Source organism: Sus scrofa, chromosome 4, assembly GCF_054392235.1.
Source record: "Sus scrofa isolate SSC_HxYL_T2T_F1_AM1 chromosome 4, Sscrofa_HxYL_maternal_Yorkshire_Landrace_v2.0, whole genome shotgun sequence".
Taxonomy (NCBI): domain Eukaryota; kingdom Metazoa; phylum Chordata; class Mammalia; order Artiodactyla; family Suidae; genus Sus; species Sus scrofa.
Window position 1 is genome coordinate 119,283,536 of NC_139386.1, and position 13,901 is coordinate 119,297,436.

Sequence of the window (13,901 nt, forward strand, 5' to 3'; positions counted from 1 at the left end):
TATGCTAGCAGAATTTGAATTTTAAAGCATTCAGTTCAATTTAACTATTATTTCAACCTAAAACATCATAACTATTCATTTCTGGAGAGAATGTGTAGATATATTAACCATGAATTGTAGTGTATACAAGTAGAACTTGTTGCTAAGTAACAAATACCTATTATCAGGGAGACAATATTACATCTTTTTGAACATAGACAGAGCCAAGAAATGATCTCTGAGGAAAAAGATCAGTCACTAGTCTATCACAAACCTCCCATTACAGGTAGAGAAAAATTAATGGTCTAGATTTTCTGGCTTAATAGGTTTCAGTTCGTCTTCTGGAAAACATGCATTTCAATTTTATCTACTCTGAATCACCATAGCACTTTAAAAGATTAAATATTATGGGATCTACAGAATAGTAATTTAGAAATAAAATATTCCTTCTGCAGGTGCAGCCTGTCAAGTTACTAACATTTAGTGAAGCTTTTACAGTCCACAGAAAAGCTTTCTGGGAAAATGAAGCCTGTAATTGTGCTAGTCACCTTAAGCCATGCTTTGAATAATCATTGAGGCATTGCCAGTTTTCCTCTAGATCATATACAATACTGGTGCTCACAGATACACACTATCAAATATATAGTGAGTAATGAAGAGCTGTTAATAGTCTCTTTTTCCTAAGAATAATTTTATGGAAATAAATTCAAATATTTTCATGTTCTTTTTAATATTATCCCTACCCATGTATAAGTATGAATCTTCTATAAATAAGAATGATACCCTAGTCTAATTCCTCATCTTTTACTCCATAAATTCATCAATTAAATAGATATTTATCTAGTGCCAAATGTTCACTCTTCCCGAGGCATAGTTTTATTTATTTATTTATTTATTTATTTATTTATTTATTTATGCCTTTTCTAGGGCTGCACTCACAGAATATGGAGGTTCCCAGGCTAGGGGTCTAATCGGAGCTGTAGATGCCGGCCTACGCCAGAGCCACAGAAACACAGGATCGGAGCTGCATCTGTGACCTACACCACAGCTCACAGCAATGCTGGATCCTTAACCCACCGAGCAAGGCCAGGGATCAAACCCACAACCTCATGGTTCCTAGTCATATTCGTTAACCACTGCACCATGATGGGAACTCCTATTTTTTTATTTTTTAAAGAGATTTATTTTATTTTATTTTATTTTATTTTATTTTATTTTATTTTATTTATTTTAGCTTTTTTAGGGCTGCACCCACAGCATAAGGAGGTTCCCAGGCCAGGGATCTAATCAGAGCTACAGCTGCAGGCCTACACCACAGACAAAGCAATGCCATATCTGAGCCGTGTCTGCGACCCATACCACAGTTCATGGCAACGCAAGATCCTTTAGCTACTGAGCGAGGCCAGGAATTGAACCTGCCACCTCATGGTTCCTAATCAGATTTGTTTCTGCTGCGCCATGATGGGCAATCCACTGAGGCACATATTTAAAGATGAGAAGTCACCACTATATTGGCCGAAAATCTAATAATTATCATTCTTAATATTGAAATGGCAGAAATGTTTCCTTAATCATATCAAGGCAAAGATACCACTATTATCACTTCTAATTAACACCGTACTGGAATTTCTAGCCAGTAAAAGAAATGCCAGAGAAATATATAGAAGGATATCAAGATGGAAAAGAATAAACAAAATCTGTATTATTCACAAGTAATCATATTAACACTGCCCAAAACTTTCAACTTATTTCAGATATTTATTATAATTAATGACAGAACCTAGTGATAATGCTTGCTATAACTTCAAAGCACTAAAAATAAATACAATTCAACACATCACCAATAAAGAGTTCAAAATAATAAATTCAAAAATATAATTTGACAATCATAAAAATAAAGTATATAAAAATAAATATAATGTGTACAAGACCTTAATAGAGAAAATATACCATTATTAAAGACTATAAGAATTTCTAGGAGTTCCCTTGTGGTGCAGTGGAAACAAATCCAACTAGTATCCATGAGGATGCAGATTTGAACCCTGGCCTTGCTCAGTAGGTCATGGATCAGGTGTTGCCCTGAGCTATGGTACAGGTTGCAGATGTGGCTTGGATCCCGTGTTGCTGTAGCTGTGGCATAGAGCGGCAGCTGTAGGACGGATTCGACCGCTAGCTAGGAACGTCTATATGCCACGTGTACAGCCCTAAAAAGCAAAACAAAAAACAAAAAACAAAGAAGAAGAAGAAAAAAGAAAATTCTACATGTATTTTCCAATAAAATATGACCATGATTAGATAGAGCTCATACTGTAATGGTGTCAATCATTCCCAGTCTCTATGTGAAATTACTGAAATTTGAATTAGTATCTCCAAAAGCTTTTACAAAGACATTAACGTTAATATTTTTGTGAAAGAGGAAATGGGCATAATGAACCAAGGTATTTCTGAATAAGAAACACAAGATAAGGACCTACTGTGAGAGGAATATTTGATATACCTATCAAATATTAAGATACTATAAAATTACTGATTTTTATTTATTTATTTATTTATTTTGGCCTTGCCTGCAGCTTGTAGACGTTCCCTGGCCAGGGACTGAACATGCACCACAGCAGTTGCCCAAGACACAGCAATGACAATTTTGGATCCTTAACCTACCAGGGCATCAGGAAACTCTCATAAAACTATTGTTAAGAGGAGAGTGTGGAATTAAGGTAAAGTTAAAAAAAAAAAAAAAAAAAAAAAAGCCAGCAGAGGCGTTCCCGTCCTGGCTCAGGGAAAACAAATCACATTATGGTTTATACATTTTCTTATTGAAAATTATAGTTTACAAGTCTTTTTAAAGTAAATGCATTCAGGAGTTCCCGTCATGGCTCAGTGGTTAACAAATCTGACTGGGAACCATGAGTTTGCAGGTTCGATCCCTGGCCTCGCTCAGTGGGTTAACGATCCGGTGTTACCTTGAGCTGTGGTGTAGGTCGCAGACATGGCTCGAATCTAGTATTGCTGTGGCTGCGGTGTAGGCGGGCGGCTACAGCTCCGATTAGACCCCTAGCCTAGGAATCTCCATATGCCGTGGATGCAGCCCTCAAAAGACAGAAGACCAAAAAAAAAAAAAAAAAAAAAAACAGCCAGTGGAACAATCTGCAGATCCTAGAAATATACGTATGACACCCTAAACACATGCCAGGTAGATTTGGGGATTTCTAGAAAAGAAAGGACTATCCTAAAAATGGTGGATGACAATGGGTTATTTTTACGGAAGGGAAAGGAAAAGAGAATGAAATAACCCCTCATATTACACACTGAGATTATTAATAATTTAAATATTTAAATGTTATTTGTAAACTATGTAAATTTTGACTGTGGTAGAAATTCTATCTTGGGTTTTGATAGAATTTCTTAAGAAACAGAAAGCATACAAATCAGAATAGCAATTAATGAATTTTACTACATAAAAGAAAAGAGATTTTTATCTGTGAAAAGAGATAATCAGGAGTTAGCCAAGCTGAAGGTGGAAATGTTATAACACATCTAAGTAATAAAGGATTATTTATTGGTTATATATATATATATATACACACACACACACACACATATATATATAGGTTTTGAACATATATATATATATAGGTTTTGAAAACATTTTTAATAATTAAAACAACTTTAAAACATGTGATGAATTTCAGAAAAAAGGATCACAAATGGTGACAAACATATGACAATGTATTAAATCTAAGTAATGAGCAGAAGTATAAAAAATTAGAGTGAAGTACTACTTTATGAACCCTAGATTTGCCCAAAATTAGCAAGTTTTAAAACACAAGATAAAGGATGTAAAATACTGGCATACCACTGATGGAAGTCTAAATTGGGTAATACTTTATTAAACCGCTTGGCATTATCTAAAGTTGGAGATGAATTACAAAGTTTACTCAAATGACTGTCTCTTGAAGAAACACACACACACATATATATGGTCTAGAAAACATACTCACTGCAGAATATTTTTAAGTGAAAATTATTTCAAAAAGACAAATGTATATCAACACATTGCGACTGATTAACAAAATGACAACATAGCAATGGAAGTGAATGGACTGCAAGTACATTAATGACATAACTGGATTTCTGAAACATCATATTCAAAAATCATATTTTAAAAGGTTAATATATCATTTCACAGAGCTGTAAAACATGTAAAACCAACAGTATGTGATTTAAAACAAAATATTTATGAGGCAAAAGAAAATATCACTCATCTGAAAACAACTAGTATATATTTGAGGAGGTACCATTGCTTCAAATGTCAAAAAAGTGTAAAACTCCAAAAAACATGAATCAAGGCAGCATGTCATCACCAAAAGATGACAATAATCCTCCAAACAAACTCAAAAGACATGAAATTTGTCATTTAGCTGATAAAAATTTCAAACAGCTGGCTTGAGGAAGCTACGCCACACAAAAACACAATTCAAAAAATTAGGAAAATAATACATAAAGTGAAAAAGTTAACAAAGATATAAAAATCATTATAAAGAATCAAACAGAAATTCTGGAGCTGAAGAATTCAGTGAATGAAATGAAAACTGCCATAGAGAACATTACAGCAAAACAGCGAAAAGAGAAGGTAGAAAAAGTGACTTGGAGGTAAAAAGTTTGAAGCAATCCAATCAAAGGAGAAAAATAAGAAAAGACTCCTCCTTCCATCTATTCCCTGGCTTTAGTGATAGAGTAACAAGAAAAATTACTTTGGTAATTTACTACTAGAAGTTATTTCCCTGTATCAGTTGTGTAGTTTATTTTCAAAAGTGATAGGGCCTCAAATCAGTGGCAATATCTTAAAATACAGTAGCAATTATCAAATAACTTTGAGTTATTTTGTATTCACAGGTATCAACTAGTATTACTAGTTATCATTTCTAAATGTATGGAATTTCTCATAAAATATTTGTATTATCCATGTTCAATTAAGTATCTTTTTTTTGTTTGTTTTTTAGGACCTCACCTGTAGCATATGGAAGTTCCCAGGCCAGAGTTCAAATTGGAGCTGCAGCTGCTGGCCTACACCACAGCCACAGCAATGCAGGATCTGAGCTGCATCTACGACCTATACCACAGCCACCAAAATGCTGGATCCTTAACCCACAGAGCGAGGCCAGGAATCAAACCAGCATCCTCATGGATACTAATCGGGTTCCTTACCATTCAGTCACAGTGGGAACTCCTGTTCAATTAAGTATCTTTTATTTGTCCAGTTCTAGTAACTAATTTTAATGCATGTTTAACATCTATCAGTAGATGACTGGATTAAGAAGATGTGGTATACATACACAATACAATGGAACACTACTCAGCCATTAAAAAAGAGCAAAATAATGCCATTTGCAGCAACATAGATAGAATTAGAGATTCTCATACTAAGTGAAGTAACTCTGAAAGAGAAAGGCAAATATCACACTTACATATGGAATCTAAACTGACACAATTGATCCTATCTATAAAACAGAAAGACAATGGACATGGAGAGCAGACTTGTATTTGCCAGGGGGGAGGCGGGAGAGAGTGAGATCAACAGGGAATTTGGGGCTGTTGGATGCAAACGATGACATTTAGAATGGATAAGCAATGGGTCCTTCTGTACAGCAAACGGAACTGTGCCCAGTCTCTTTGGTTGGAACGTGATGGAAGATGGTATAAAAAAAAAAGATAAATGTATATATACGTGCGTGTGTGTGCGTGTGTCTGGGTCACTTTGCTGTACAGCAGAAATTGAAGGAACATTGTAAATCAATAATACTTTAATAAAAATTTTTTAAATTTTTATACACTTTAACTAGCCATGAAAATTATACTCTAACTGTATGTGTTTACTTAGAATGATAGAATTTTTATATTAAAATAGACCTCATATAATTTAACATATAATAAAAATATAGTTATTAAAATTTGTGATTTTTTTTCAAATTTTTCAGGGTTTTAGAATTTTTCCCTTTCAGTTTAATCCATTGAATGTTTCCTGCTTCTATTTTAATTAAAATTAAATTAATATTTCTATTTTTGCAAATAATTGGCATGTAGAACAATCAGATATTTTATTGTTAATAGATATGGAGTTTTATAAAAGCATGTGTTTAGTAAATTGATGGAATCACAAGTTTTGTGCATCTTGGTTGAAATATTTGTGTAGTTTTCTTTTTGGCATGATGATTAGCTGTGATTTCAAATAGCTTCAAGAAGAAAGCACTTTCAGGCTTCAATTAACATTTCATTTACAGGAGTTCCCATTGTGGCACAGTGGAAACAAATCCGACTAGGAACCATGAGGTTGCAGGTTTGATCCCTGGCCTCCCTCAGTGGGTTAAGGATCCAGTATTGCCGTGAGCTGTGGTGTATGTCGCAGACACAGCTCAGATCCTGCGTTGCTGTGGCTCTGGCATAGGTTGGCAGCAACAGCTCTGACTAGACTCCTAGCCTGGGAACCTCCATATGCCGCGGGTGCGGCCCTATAAAGACAAAAAAGACAAAAAAAAAAAAAATTCATTAACAGATATACAGTAACTAAAAGGAAACTATGTGAAAAAGTGTCACGTAAATAAAGTATAAAGATAGATTAGATGGGATTGAAAAGCTATCCAGTAACAAACCTAAAATTCTTCTAAAATCACCTGTAGACATTGAAATTTTTGTCTTGACAGTAGTTTGTAGAATATAACAACAGGAACATCTTCTGTGTCCTATGATAATTTTTGGCCATTCAAAGACAATCACCTTCACTTTTGCTAAATGAGAGAAGGGAATAAAACAGTACAGTTTATCTTGACAAAAACCTCAATATAGGAAGATATATTTTTAACTGAAAATGGGCAGTGGGATCCCAGGAGGAGTGAAAGGACAGCTGGCATGAGAACACTTGACATCCTGTGTGTAATTGGTTTTGAATGCTTGACAGATTTTTATAATGGTATAGAAGCACTCGGACTGGCAGGTAACAGGGGAATAGGTTGTGTGGTGGTTAGGCCACTTTCACATAACTCTCGCATGAGACTCCTTTGGATGCACTTCACATTGAATATATATTCCAAGTTCAAGAGCTTCCCTACCAGTATATCCCATTTCATCAAATTCAAGAACTGAACAACTTAGCCTTCAATATTTACTTACTTACTTAGTTTCTCCTTTCCTTCCGCATTCACAGTGTAAAGTCAGGTTTAGATTGAAAGGGAAACTATTATCAAGAAAACACAGGAAATAATTTTATGGGTCTAAGTTCTATTTACTTATCAAATGTCAATAAATGGGTAGCATAGTTTAAACTAGTGCCAGAAACAGATTACCCATCAAAATATTAATATTTAAATTAGAAATTCAGACTTCTTGTTATTGGAAATGTATAATGTAATCAGCCCGAAAACACACAAGAAGTAATACTTAAATTATAACATAAACTGTGGGGTAGAAATAAGAAACCTGTATATAGGGACAAAAAGCCAGGACTTAAGTCCAAAGTTCACTTTTTGCAGCATGACAAATTCAATTGTCTCTTCTATAAAATGGGAGTGATGATAATACTGCCCAGAGCTATATGAAAATATCATAATATATATAATCACTATATAAATATTATTATTAAGCAAAACATTCTCATTTTATTCATTAAATTTTTTCACCAATTATTGCATAGCTTCCTATATTTTGCTACTATTTTGTTTTGATTTTTAAGGGGAAGTAAGTTTTATGATAGAATGATCAATACTTTAAAATTATCAATGGCTCACTAGTTTTTCCAGCCTGGAAACCTCAGTAATTTGTGACCTCTCCCTCCACAATCAAAATGTCATCATAGACTTGTTAAATTTATTTTCAGGTGGCTACACTTCAAAATAAAAATGCATTAAGTTTAAAGAGTTACTAATATCAATAAAATATAATTCTAGCTTTATAATCTAGATTTTTTAACAATAATAAAAATAATGACTATAGTATAAGGCAGACATTTTGGTGCTCTAAAAAGTACAAATACAGTATTCTTGGAATTAAAAGGAGTGAAGATCATTGAGTGTATAAAAATTATTAGCTGTTTCACAGAAAATGAGATATTTTAGGTGAGACCTAAATGGATAGAATAGTCAGAAATGAGAAAAGAGGGAGTTCCTGTCGTGGCGCAGTGGTTAATGAATCCGACTAGGAACCATGAGGTTGCGGGTTCGGTCCCTGCCCTTGCTCAGTGGGTTAACGATCCGGCGTTGCTGTGAGCTGTGGTGTAGGTTGCAGACGCGGCTCGATTCCTGCGTTGCTGTGGCTCTGGCGTAGGCCGGTGGCTAGAGTTCCGATTCGACCCCTAGCCTGGGAACCTCCATATGCTGCGGGAGCGGCCCAAGAAATAGCAAAAAGACCAAAAAGAAAAAAAAAAAAAAGAGAGAGAGAAAAGAATGTAGCAAAAGAAGCATACTTACAGGAGAGCAAGTGTCATTTAGGAAAAAAAAAAAAAAAATGTCAGTAAGGCATACCAAGATGACTGACGGGTATTAGCCAGTATTTTCTAACCAAAGTGTTCTTTATATCCATTCTCCCTACTTTCCATTTGCTCTGACATCACTATAGCCTGAGCCCTCCCTACTCACACTCCTAATTGGTTTCCTTTGCTTAGACACTGTTCATTGAATGCCTTCAAGTTTGACATATTTTCCAAAATACTAATATTAATGTGTTTGCTTATTTTCTCAAAGTTGACCAAAATTGAGTCAAATTATCATCTCAAAATTACTGGACACTGATCTGCTGTAAGAAATGGATAATTCTTACGATTCCTGGAATATTTCATTATGTCATATTCTACCAGCCTCCAATTCCCCCAGCCATCCCATACATACACCAGGAATGCTTCCTATATCCTTTTCTCAAAATCTAAACCAGTTTTCATCACAAGAACTAAACCATTCCTTATTATCTTAGTTGTAATTCATTTATTCATGTATTAATTTAATCAGATTTAACAGTATTTATTGAATGACTATTATATGCAAGAATTTGTGATAATATATAAAGGATTTACATTTTCTCCAGACATCTTAATGCTTCTATTCACACAGGTGAGGAAAAATTAAATAATGAACATATTTATACTCTCTTCCTCTAAGTTTGCAACCTTTGCTGTTGAGGCCATGCATTTGTACTTTTCTTACACATGAATTCTTTGGAATCTGATTTTAAATCTATATATAAACATTCTATAACGCCTCCCAACCTTTAAAGGGAAAAACATCACTAAAATTCACATCAGCCTAGCACTACTGTTCATCTTCATACTTGTTTTAGAACTCTGCCACCATAATCTGGACTAGTCTACTGTAGAATGGGAGATGCACAGTTCATTTAACCTCATCACCCAAACTGGCCATTCCTATTACACAGGATCTGTGAATGAAACCATCCTAGGGTAGGAATTCCCCAATTTAGCTACTATCAGAGTATAGACGAATAGCCCATCCCAACAAGGATCAACAGAGAGGACCAAAGTTTGGGCAAGGCCAGCAGAACATCCACATAACACATAGATATGTGAGTGATTAAAAAAAATAAATGACAACAACAAAAGTTTTTTTTTATGCAATTAATTTTGAATTTGGTTTGTTATTCATTTATAAAAGGGTATAAGGGAAGAATCATATTATCCTCAGGTGATGATATTTTTTTCTGGCACAACGTATCAATTATATTCTGTACTTAATAACAATATATTATTTGAATCTATTAATATACATATCACTCAGTGCTTATTTTAATGACAGTAAAAATTTAACGATTAAAATCTGATAGATAGCTAGCCAACCATTTTACTATGTGAAGATTAATTCTGTAAGGACCTTTTATGGCCTTATAAATGCCAACTGACCATATGATAGATACACATAAAATAAACAAATAAAAAATAGCATGAAAACCCAACATGCGCTGAATAAAATATTATTCATATGTCACTAATAAGCTTAAAAAACAATGTTAGAAATATTCCTGCGTCCTCAATCTGATAAAGGTCATCTGTGAAAATCCCATAACTGGCATCATCCTTAAAGATGGAAGACTGAGAGCATCCTCCCCCAAATAAGGAAAAATATAAGAATATTCATGCCTACAAATCCTATTCAATATTGTACTGGAAGTTCTAGACAAGATAGGCAGGAAAATACATCCATACTGGAATAGAAGAGGTTAACTGTTTTTAGTTGAGAATAACATAAACTAATGTTTTGAAATTCCTTAAAAATAAAAAAATAGATCAAATAAATATGTTTAGCAAGTTTGAAGGATGTAAAACTGACACATAAAAATCAATTCTATTTCTATACACTAGCAGTGATCAATCTAAAAATTAAGAAAATAATTTTATTTATAATTGCAGTAAATAATATACTAATTGGGAATAAATGTAACAAAGCATTAAGAGATGTCTGCACTGAAAACTACAAAGTAACATTGAATAAATTAAAGATGTAGATAAAGATGTGGAATGCATTTCATGTCCATGAATAGAAATTTATAATACTGTATTAGTCCATTTGGGTTTTTATAACAAAATATAAGGCTAAGTAGCTGATAAATGACAAAATTTTATTTCTCACAGCTATGGAGGCTGAAAAGTCCAAAATCAAGGTGCTGGCAGATTTTATTTTTGATGAGAACCTGCTTCCTAGAAGGCTAGCCATCATTTCACTGTAACCTCACATGGTAAAAAGGGCAAGAGAACTTTTTCAGGACTTTTTTATAAAGGCACCACTGACATTTGTGAGGCTCTATCCTTGTGATCTAGTCAGATCTCCAAAGCCCCATCTTCTAATGCCATAAATTTGAGGGTTGGGTTTTAACATACGGATTTTGGAGGAACACAAACATTCAGACAATAGCAAATAAGAAGAAAGTGCTATGCTAATTTTGTCAAAGTGGCAATATCCCCCAATTGATATAGAAATTCAATGAATTTGCTATCAAAATCGCATCTGCTTTTTTTTTTCTTTTAGTTATTGAAAGCTGATCCTAAAATTCAAGGGTCCCATTATAACAAAAGCAATCTTGGAAAAGAACAGAGTTGGAAGATTTCAAACTTTTCAATCTCAACAAAGTTGGGGCACTCAAACTTTTCAATTTCAAATTTTACTACAGAACAATAGTAATCAAAACACTGTGGTGCTGGCAAAGGATACACATATAAATTAGTGAAATGTAACCAAGAATTTAGAAATAAACTCTCACATATATTGTTAATTGATCAAGAAAATATTCCCATGGTGAAATGGTGAAAAGGATAGTCTTTAATGTTGGTACTGGGGTGACTAGACATTCTATCTCACACCACATAAAAAGGAGATGAAGTTAGACCTCGGTGTCATACCATATACAAAAAGTAACTCAAAACGGATCAAATACCTAAATACAAGAGCTAAAACTGTAACGGTCTTAGGAGATAGAAGGCAAAAGTCTTTATGACTTTGTATTAGGCACTAGATTTTTCATAATACCAAAATCATAAGTAGGAAAGGAAATAAGATTAACTTCATCAAAATTTAAAAACTTTAAGCTTCAAAGTTCATCAACAAGAAAGTGAAAAAAAAATACACAAAGGGAGAAAATCTTTTCAAATAACGTATGAGATAAGCAGCTAATATCCAGAATATATGAAGACATATCTCAATAATAAAAAAGATACTAACCCAAATAAAAATGGGTAAAAGATTTGGATAGACTTTTCTCCAACCAAGATAATAAAATGGCCAATAAATACATGAAAAGCAACTCAATCTCATTTGTCATTACAAAAATGCAAATCAAAGTAGCGATGAGATTGGAGTTCCCGTCATGGCTCAGTGGAAATGAACCTGACTACCATCCATGAGGATGCAGGTTCAATCCCTGGACTCACTCAGTGGGTTAAGGACCCGAAGTTGCTGTGAGCTATGGTGTAGGTTGCAGACATGGCTCAGATCTTCTGTTGCTGTGCCTGTGGTGTAGACCAATGGCTACAGGGGCAATTCAACCCTTAGCTTGGTAACCTCCATATGCCCATATGCTTTGGGTCAGGCCTAAAAGAAAAAAAACAAAAAAACAATGAGATACTACGTCATACTCTTTAGGATAACAAAAGATAGATAGCCCCAAACTAGAAATAACCCAAAAGTCCATCAACAGATAAATGGATTAACAAAAATGTGTTATATCCACATGATGGGACATTATCCAGTGATTAAAAAAATGAAGTATTGGTACAACATAAAAAGGTTTTTTTTAAAACATTATGCTAAGTGAAAAAAGGCAGACACAAAATTCCATGTATATACATAATATATGCTATATATTATATATATATATATATGTGTGTGTGTGTATATATATTTAGGCCTGTACCTGCAGCATATGCAAGTTCCCAAACCAGGGGTCTATCCAAATCCTTTGCCCATTTTTACTTTGGTATTTGTTTCTCTAATCCATGTATATAAAAGCTCATATCTTATAAATTTCTCTATACTAGACAAAGAATATACCTACAACTGGACTTGGGTCATGGCCACACAGAGGAGATACTGTGTTCTGCTGAACAGATTGTCTAATACACAGTTCTGCACCACTGTGGTCTGTGTAAAGAGCTTCACTCTGTGAATGAGAACAAAGTTGACAAGACCCTTTAGTCTGCTGAGCTGGCCCACTCAGTTTCTGGACATTGCAAATTCGCTATCCGAGTGTTCGCAAGCAAATATACCTCCACTAGCTGTACAAGCTCCCATTCTCCACGTCCTCTGCTGTTCCTGACCTTGTTTGCCGATCCGAAGGTTATAGAATGATACATGATTGTGTCAGTTCTTATTTAATGTATATCAAGTTACCTAAATATATTTGCATGTAGATTTTTTTTCTGTTTTAAGTACTTAATCCTATCCTTTTCCCCATTTCAGTGCAATTATATGTTCTTTCAAAATGTACTTTGGGAATCTTTGAATATGTTCAATCCAAATCCTTTGCCTGATATATAAATTGTAAATATTCATTAATGTCATTATTTAATAAAATAATGTTAGGATGGCAAATTACTATTTAGCATTCATGAAGTTTTCCCAAATATCAAAGAATTTACTGATAATTTGATGATTTTATTACATTGCAGTAATTAGCTTTTGGTTGGATAAATTTTACATGTTTGTGACAAATATTTTATATGATTCTGTATTTTCATATATTTGAATGCACACACAACAACATTTAAAGATTACTGCTTGTCCTCTATGAAGGGCTTCCAAATTCTTTATAGACCAGAGATTTTGAAAGAAGAAATAAACAGTTCTGAAAGAAAGGCAGATGAGGTTGAGAACAAGTGACCTGTATCATTGCCCCTGGGTACTGTAAACTGAAGCTCAATTATAAAGAAAAGGTGTAACATTTTGTGGTATATTGTAAATTAGAGTTCAAAAGAAAATGGCTGAATAAGAAGGCTGTGTATTGAGAAAAAAGTTGGTGTACCTCCTAGCTAGCAGATTTTGCTCAAGAGCACTGCAACCTTGCTTGAAAAGCATTCCCTTCATGTTTTTAAATGGACACTTTTAAATTTGGCTTCCATTAAGAGAGCATTTAAAATGGTTCAATGTTATTCAGAAGGAAAAGAAAATGAGCTCCCAAGCCAAAAGTAGGCATGAGGAACCTGAAATGTATGTCACTAAAGTGAAAGAAGTTAATCTGAAAAGGGTAAAACACTGTATGATTCCGGCTGTGACATTCTGGAAAAAGCTATGGAGAGCATAGACAGATGAGTGGTTGTGAGGGTTTGGGGAGGGGAAGGTATAGGGAGTACAGAGGATTTTTAGAATAGTAAAAATACTCTGTATGATACCAAATAATGATGGATATGTATCATTACATATTTGTCCAAATCCACAGAA